The sequence below is a fragment of the Cucurbita moschata genome, unplaced genomic scaffold, assembly GCF_002738365.1.
Source record: "Cucurbita moschata cultivar Rifu unplaced genomic scaffold, Cmos_1.0 Cmo_Scf00117, whole genome shotgun sequence".
NCBI lineage: Eukaryota > Viridiplantae > Streptophyta > Magnoliopsida > Cucurbitales > Cucurbitaceae > Cucurbita > Cucurbita moschata.
Window position 1 is genome coordinate 5,791 of NW_019268633.1, and position 5,963 is coordinate 11,753.

At 38.1% G+C, this 5,963-nt stretch overlaps 1 non-coding gene across 1 annotated transcript; it reads right to left on the reverse strand.

The window, feature by feature from the left end:
• Positions 1 to 260: 260 nt before the first annotated feature.
• Positions 261 to 334, reverse strand: TRNAN-GUU. Its single transcript has one exon. It is a non-coding gene; the product is annotated as a tRNA-Asn (tRNA).
• Between the last annotated feature and the right edge of the window lie 5,629 nt (positions 335 to 5,963).

The following is a 5,963-nucleotide window of genomic DNA, read 5'->3' on the forward strand; positions in this document are numbered from 1 at the left end:
ATTCCTCCGTATCAAAACTTGTTGTCTACATCCAGTTTCTTCTCCTTTCTCATGGTGTTAACTGTCTTTGTAAGTTGGATCCTACCCCTCTATCTCACTAGTGTTGTGTATGTTGGGTCCCATGATCGTCATTGTCATTTGTGCAGAGGTGCCTTGTCTTTACCTAAAAAATAAGAGCAACGCATGTCTTGAGTATTTTAAGAAATACTCATGAAGTAACAGCGTCAAAAAATAATAAGAGTATGTAGGCTTATTCCCATCGCTAGAAGGAGGGTTTAAACCTCCAACCTTGTGGTTAACAGCCACACGCTCTAACCAACTAAACTATTCCAACTTATTATTTGTAATAGCTCAAGCCCACCATACTCTTATAAGGAATGTTTCATCCCCGCTCCAACCAATGTTGGATCTCACAATCCACCCTCCTTGGGGACCCAGTGTCCTTGCTGGCACACCGCTTGGTGACTAACTCTAATAGCTTTTGTAATAGCCCAAACCCACCACTAGCAAATATTGTTTGTTTTTGCCCATTACATATCGTCATTAGCCTCACAATTCTAAAACGAGTCTACTAGGGAAAGGTTTCCACACTCTTTTAAGGAATGCTTAGTTCCAATTTCCAGCCGCTAAAAAATATTGTCCATTTTTACCCGTAACAAATTGTCGTCAGAATCACAGTTTTAAAACATGCTACTAGAGAGATGTTTACATACAGTTATAAGTTATTCTTCATTCTCCTCTCAAACACTTTCGGGATCAGAGTGCGTGGGTTCAAATCCCACTTCTGACAACTCAAATAAAGGTAAAATAAAAATACAATAGCATATCATTATTGAAATCAATTGAACTTATTGGAGATTTAAAATTGTCACGACATGATTTTCCAAGCATCAAAGAAAGTTAGTGTTCTTCAAGTTTACCCTTACGCCTGAATCTCAAGGACACTGTGATTTTCTGTACCGCCTGGGTGCATAGCAAATGGTGAGTTGTGAGCCTCTATCAATATCTCGTTGCTTAATTCCTCAGTTGTTAGAATATATAGGCGTCCTTGACATAACCCTCCATCATCTTAGGATTTAAAGAAATTGTCTACTTGGCCCACTATTAACTGACTCATAATATATACATATATATCTATATATTTTGTAGGTTTTTGTCTTTTTGTAAGATATTCGCCAACTAATCTCGAGTTGCAAGTCATCTGATCTTCCAGGAGTTATATAGTCATATATTACATATTCGCCAACTCACCTATTGCAACTTGAATCCGTAGTAGGGGAAATTGTAAGAGCATAACTAAATTACTAGATTTCTGGTATGCTTAGAAGAGTTAAAATGCGTGGCACCAATGTTCGAGAATAGCTTGGATAAGTTAAATAGGGCAAAACTGTAATAACTAAATTTTAAAGACTTCAAAGCACAACTATAATAACTCAATTTTCAAGACTTCAAATCATTATTCATGACACATCCTGAAAAAGACAAAATTTCATAAAAATTGGAACGAGATTCGAAAACTAAGGACAACAACTCGTAACACATAGAACTGACTTGACAAAGAAAAAATTTGATAAAAATTGGAACGAGATTCGAAAACTAAGGACAACAACTTGTACACATGGAATTGACGGCTCGGGACAACCCTCCTCTATGACCTTATCCAACAATTAGTGATCACCCAAAAAGGAAAAGTAATATCTAGTGCAACTAAATAAGTAACCTACTTGTAGGCGGTAATCGAATCCTTGATCGAGTGAGTTGCCACGGGTTTTTCTCTAGGTTATAGAAAGTTCAGGTGTAGATTATATGTAATGACCCTAGTTTTCTAGGGACCTAGAGTCACTAGAATATGCATGATGTAACTGCTTTATGCGAAAATATTTTTTACATTATGTTTTTGTCTTGAAGCTACCCCTTAAAAGAACACAATATTATTATTAAGAATGCTAGATTAAGACTATGTAACAATGTTAGGAATCACGAACCTACATAATTATATGACATTTTCCACTTTGGTTAGAGGGTTAAATTTTTCCACATACTAAAATGGAATGACCTTAACATTAAGAATCATACGCTCTAACCAACTAAACTATTCCAACAACTTATGAATATTAGCCTAGATATTGTCTACTTTGACTCATTCCATATCGTCGTCAACCTCACGGTTTTAAAACACGTCTAATAGTAAGAGATTTTCACTTTCTTATAAGAAATATTTCATCCCCTCCCCAACCGAGGTGGGCACCCCCTTGTGTTCCCAGCAACCTCGTTGGCACACCACCCGATGACTAGCTCTTATACAATTTGTTACAAACCAAGCCCACCTCTTTCCGATATTGTCTACTTTTGCTAGTTACGTATCACCATCAGACTCGCAATTTTAAAATATGTCTACTAGAAAGAGATATCCACAACCTTATAGGAAATGTTTGGTTCTCCTCTCCAATCGCTAGCAAATATTGTTTGTTTTGGCCTATTACGTATCGTCGTAAGTTTAAAAGTTTTAAAACGCGTCTTTTAGGGAGAGGTTTTCACACTCCAACAAATATTAGGTCTCACAATAAATTATTAGGATGGTTGAGTGGTCGAAGGTGTTAGGAGTCGAAGTTTTGGTCCTTGTGAGAGTGCGTGGTTGAAATCCCCTTTAGACAACTACTTACTTAGAAAGGCTTTCTTGTATAAAGTGCTATTCTTTTATTAAATTGATTCAACAATTCTATTCAAAAGATGTTTTCCACTGCCTTAACGAATGAATTCATTCATATTAGTAGAACCTCTGACCTTGTTGTTAAAGCCCACACGCTCTAACCAACTGAGCTATTCTAGCTAATCATTTGTAAGCCCGAACCTTGTTGTTAATGCCCACACGCTCTAACCAACTGAGCTATTATAGCTAATCATTTATAATAGCTCAAGCCCACCATCAGTAAATATATTCAGCCTTGGCTCGTTACGTATTACTGTCAACTTCACAGTTTTAAAACGCCTCTATTAGGGAGTGGTTTCCACATCGTTATGAGGGATGTTTCTTCCCCTCTCCAACCTATGTTCAATCTCAAAATCCATCCACTAACAAATATTGTCCGATTTTGTCCATTACGTATCACCATCAACCAAACAATTCTAAAACGAGTCTACTAGGGAAATGTTTCGTTCTCTTTTCCAACCGCTAAAAAATATTGTCCATTTTTCCCCGTTATATATCGCCGTCAGAATCATTTTAAATCACGCTTACTGGAGAGATGTTTAAAGACTTAAAAGTTATACTTCATTCCCCTCTCCAACGAATGCCGGATTAGAGGGTGTGCGTTCAAATCCCACTTCTGACAGCTCAAATAAAGGTAAAATAAAAATACAATAGCATATCATTATTGAAATCAATTGAACTTATTGGAGATTTAAAATGGCCACGACGTGATTTTCCAAGCTTCTACAAAATTTAGTATTGTTCAAGTTTACCCTTACGCCTGAATCTCACGGACACTTTGATTTTCTGTACTACCTGAGTGCATAGCAAAGGATGAGTTGTGAGCCTCTGTCAATATCTCGTTCCTTAATTCCCCCACTACTAGAATACATAGGCTCCTTAATTCCTCCAATACTGGAATACACTAGCGTCCTTGACATAAACATCCATCATCTTAGGATTTAGAGAAACTGTCCATTAGGCCCTCTGTTAACTGACTCATAATTACCTATACTAAAAAAAATCAGCTTCGGAAAGGTAAAAAACGTAAAGGTTGGTGTAAAAAATGTCAAATCGAGCCAAATATGTCATTTTTTAGCCTAGAATTCCGAGAAGCTAAGCTGAAGGGGCCGGTGAATGCAGTAGTGACCCTATCGTTGAGGGACATTGACACATGAGCAGGTCGTGAAGTGGGTCGAGGCACGGGTCTTGAATGTTCATGCCCCTCTGCCACAATTGTAACATTTGTCGGAGTTACCATCGTTCGCAAAGTGACCATATTTGTGACATTTGTAGCACTGAATGTTGGAGTAAATTGATCGGCCCCCTCTTCCACGACTGCGTCCTCTTCCACGCCAATTTTCTTGGCTCCACTATCCCTTCCTCTTATAGTATCCTTCATGACTGCTGCCTTGACCACCATGACCATTTTTACTACTTTCATTGCCACAACCTCTACCTTCAAAATTTTGAGAGTAGAGTACCTTTTCATCTTTGATTGACGCCTTGGTTTGGAGTGCTTGATCGAGTGTTTCCTCCTTCTTCTTCTTACGTTGTTCGTGTGCCTCGAGAGAACCGGCTAGCTCGTCGACTGTGAACGTCGCTAGGTCATTTGACTCTTCTATCGCGCATACAACATTCTTAAAGTTGTTAGTTAATGACCTTAAAATCTTCTCCAAAACTCGCATCTCGGCTAATATTTCTCCATGCCGGTTGAGTTGGTTTACCACAGTATGTATATGCATGATGTAGTCAGATACATTTTCTGACTCCTTCATCTTCATGCTCTGCTCTCCAACTTGCCACGATGAGTTTGGAGACGCACTTACTTGACTCGGTCGATTACTTTGAACACTTTTCCTAAAGTGTCCCACGCTTCTTTTGAAGTAGTTGCATTGGCAAGCTTCTCAAAGGCCGACTCGTCAACGGCTCGGAACAACATGTACAGTGCCCCCTTATCCTTTGATCGCACCTCTTTTAATGTTTTGCTTCGTGTCGCTGTATAACCCATAGTATCTTTTGGTTCTTTTAACCCTTCTTTGACCACCTCCCATGCATCTTGAGAACCGAGAAGAGCTTTCATATGAATGCTCCAATTCTCATATTTTGCCTTCGTTTGTCGCGGTAGCAGGATTTGACCCGTCACATTCGCCATTGGCTTGATACCAATTTGTTAAAGAAAACTCACAAATTTGTGAAATAAATCTCACACAGACTAATGATAGAAGAAGACAAAGAACACTCTATTTCTATTTCTCATTTTCTTTTTTTTTTTTAATTTTTTTTCTTTGCTCTGCTTTACTGTTTGACAGCAGAAATAACAGATGTATTTATAAGGTCTCCTAAAACTAAATATAGACATCAGAATGACACTGTATTTAATATACGAATGTATTTATAAGGTCTTCTAAAACTAAATAGAGACATCAGAATCCGGCCACTATGAATGTATTTATAAGGTCTTCTAAACCTAAACATAGACATCAACATTTTCCTAACCTAGACATCAGAATGCCGCCCCTACAAAATACAAAATGTATTTATAAGGTCTTCTAAAACTAAATATAGACATCAGAATGCAACTGTTTCCTAACCCAGGCATTCTGATATAGACATTATAATGCAACTTTTTTCTAACCTAGACATCAGAATGCCGCCACTACAAATTATTTATAAGCTCTTCTAAAACTAAATATAGACATCAGAATGTCACTATTTACGTCACTGTTCCTAGACATCAGAATGCCACTATTTACGTCACTGTTCCTAGACATCAGAATGCTACTGTTTCCTAACCCATAAAACGTCATTGTTCCTAGACATCAGAATGCCACGATTTCCTAACCCATAAAACCATCAGAATGCCACTATTTACGCCACTCTTCCTAGACATCAGAATGCCAGATTTCCTAACCCATAAAACCATCAGAATGCCACTATTTACGTCACTCTTCCTAGACATCAGAATGCCATTGTTTCCTAACCCATAAAACGTCACTGTTCCTAGACATCAGAATGCCACTGTTTCCTAACCCATAAAACATCACTATTCGTAGACATCAAAATGCCACTGTTTCCTAACCCATAAAACGTCACTATTCCGAGACATCAGAATGCCACTCTTTCCTAACCCATAAAACGTCACAGTTCCTAGACATCAGAATGCAACTCTTTCCTAACCCATAAAACGTCACAGTTCCTAGACATCAGAATGTCACTCTTCCCTAACCCATAAAACATCACTGTTCCAAGACATCAGAATGCAACTGTTTCC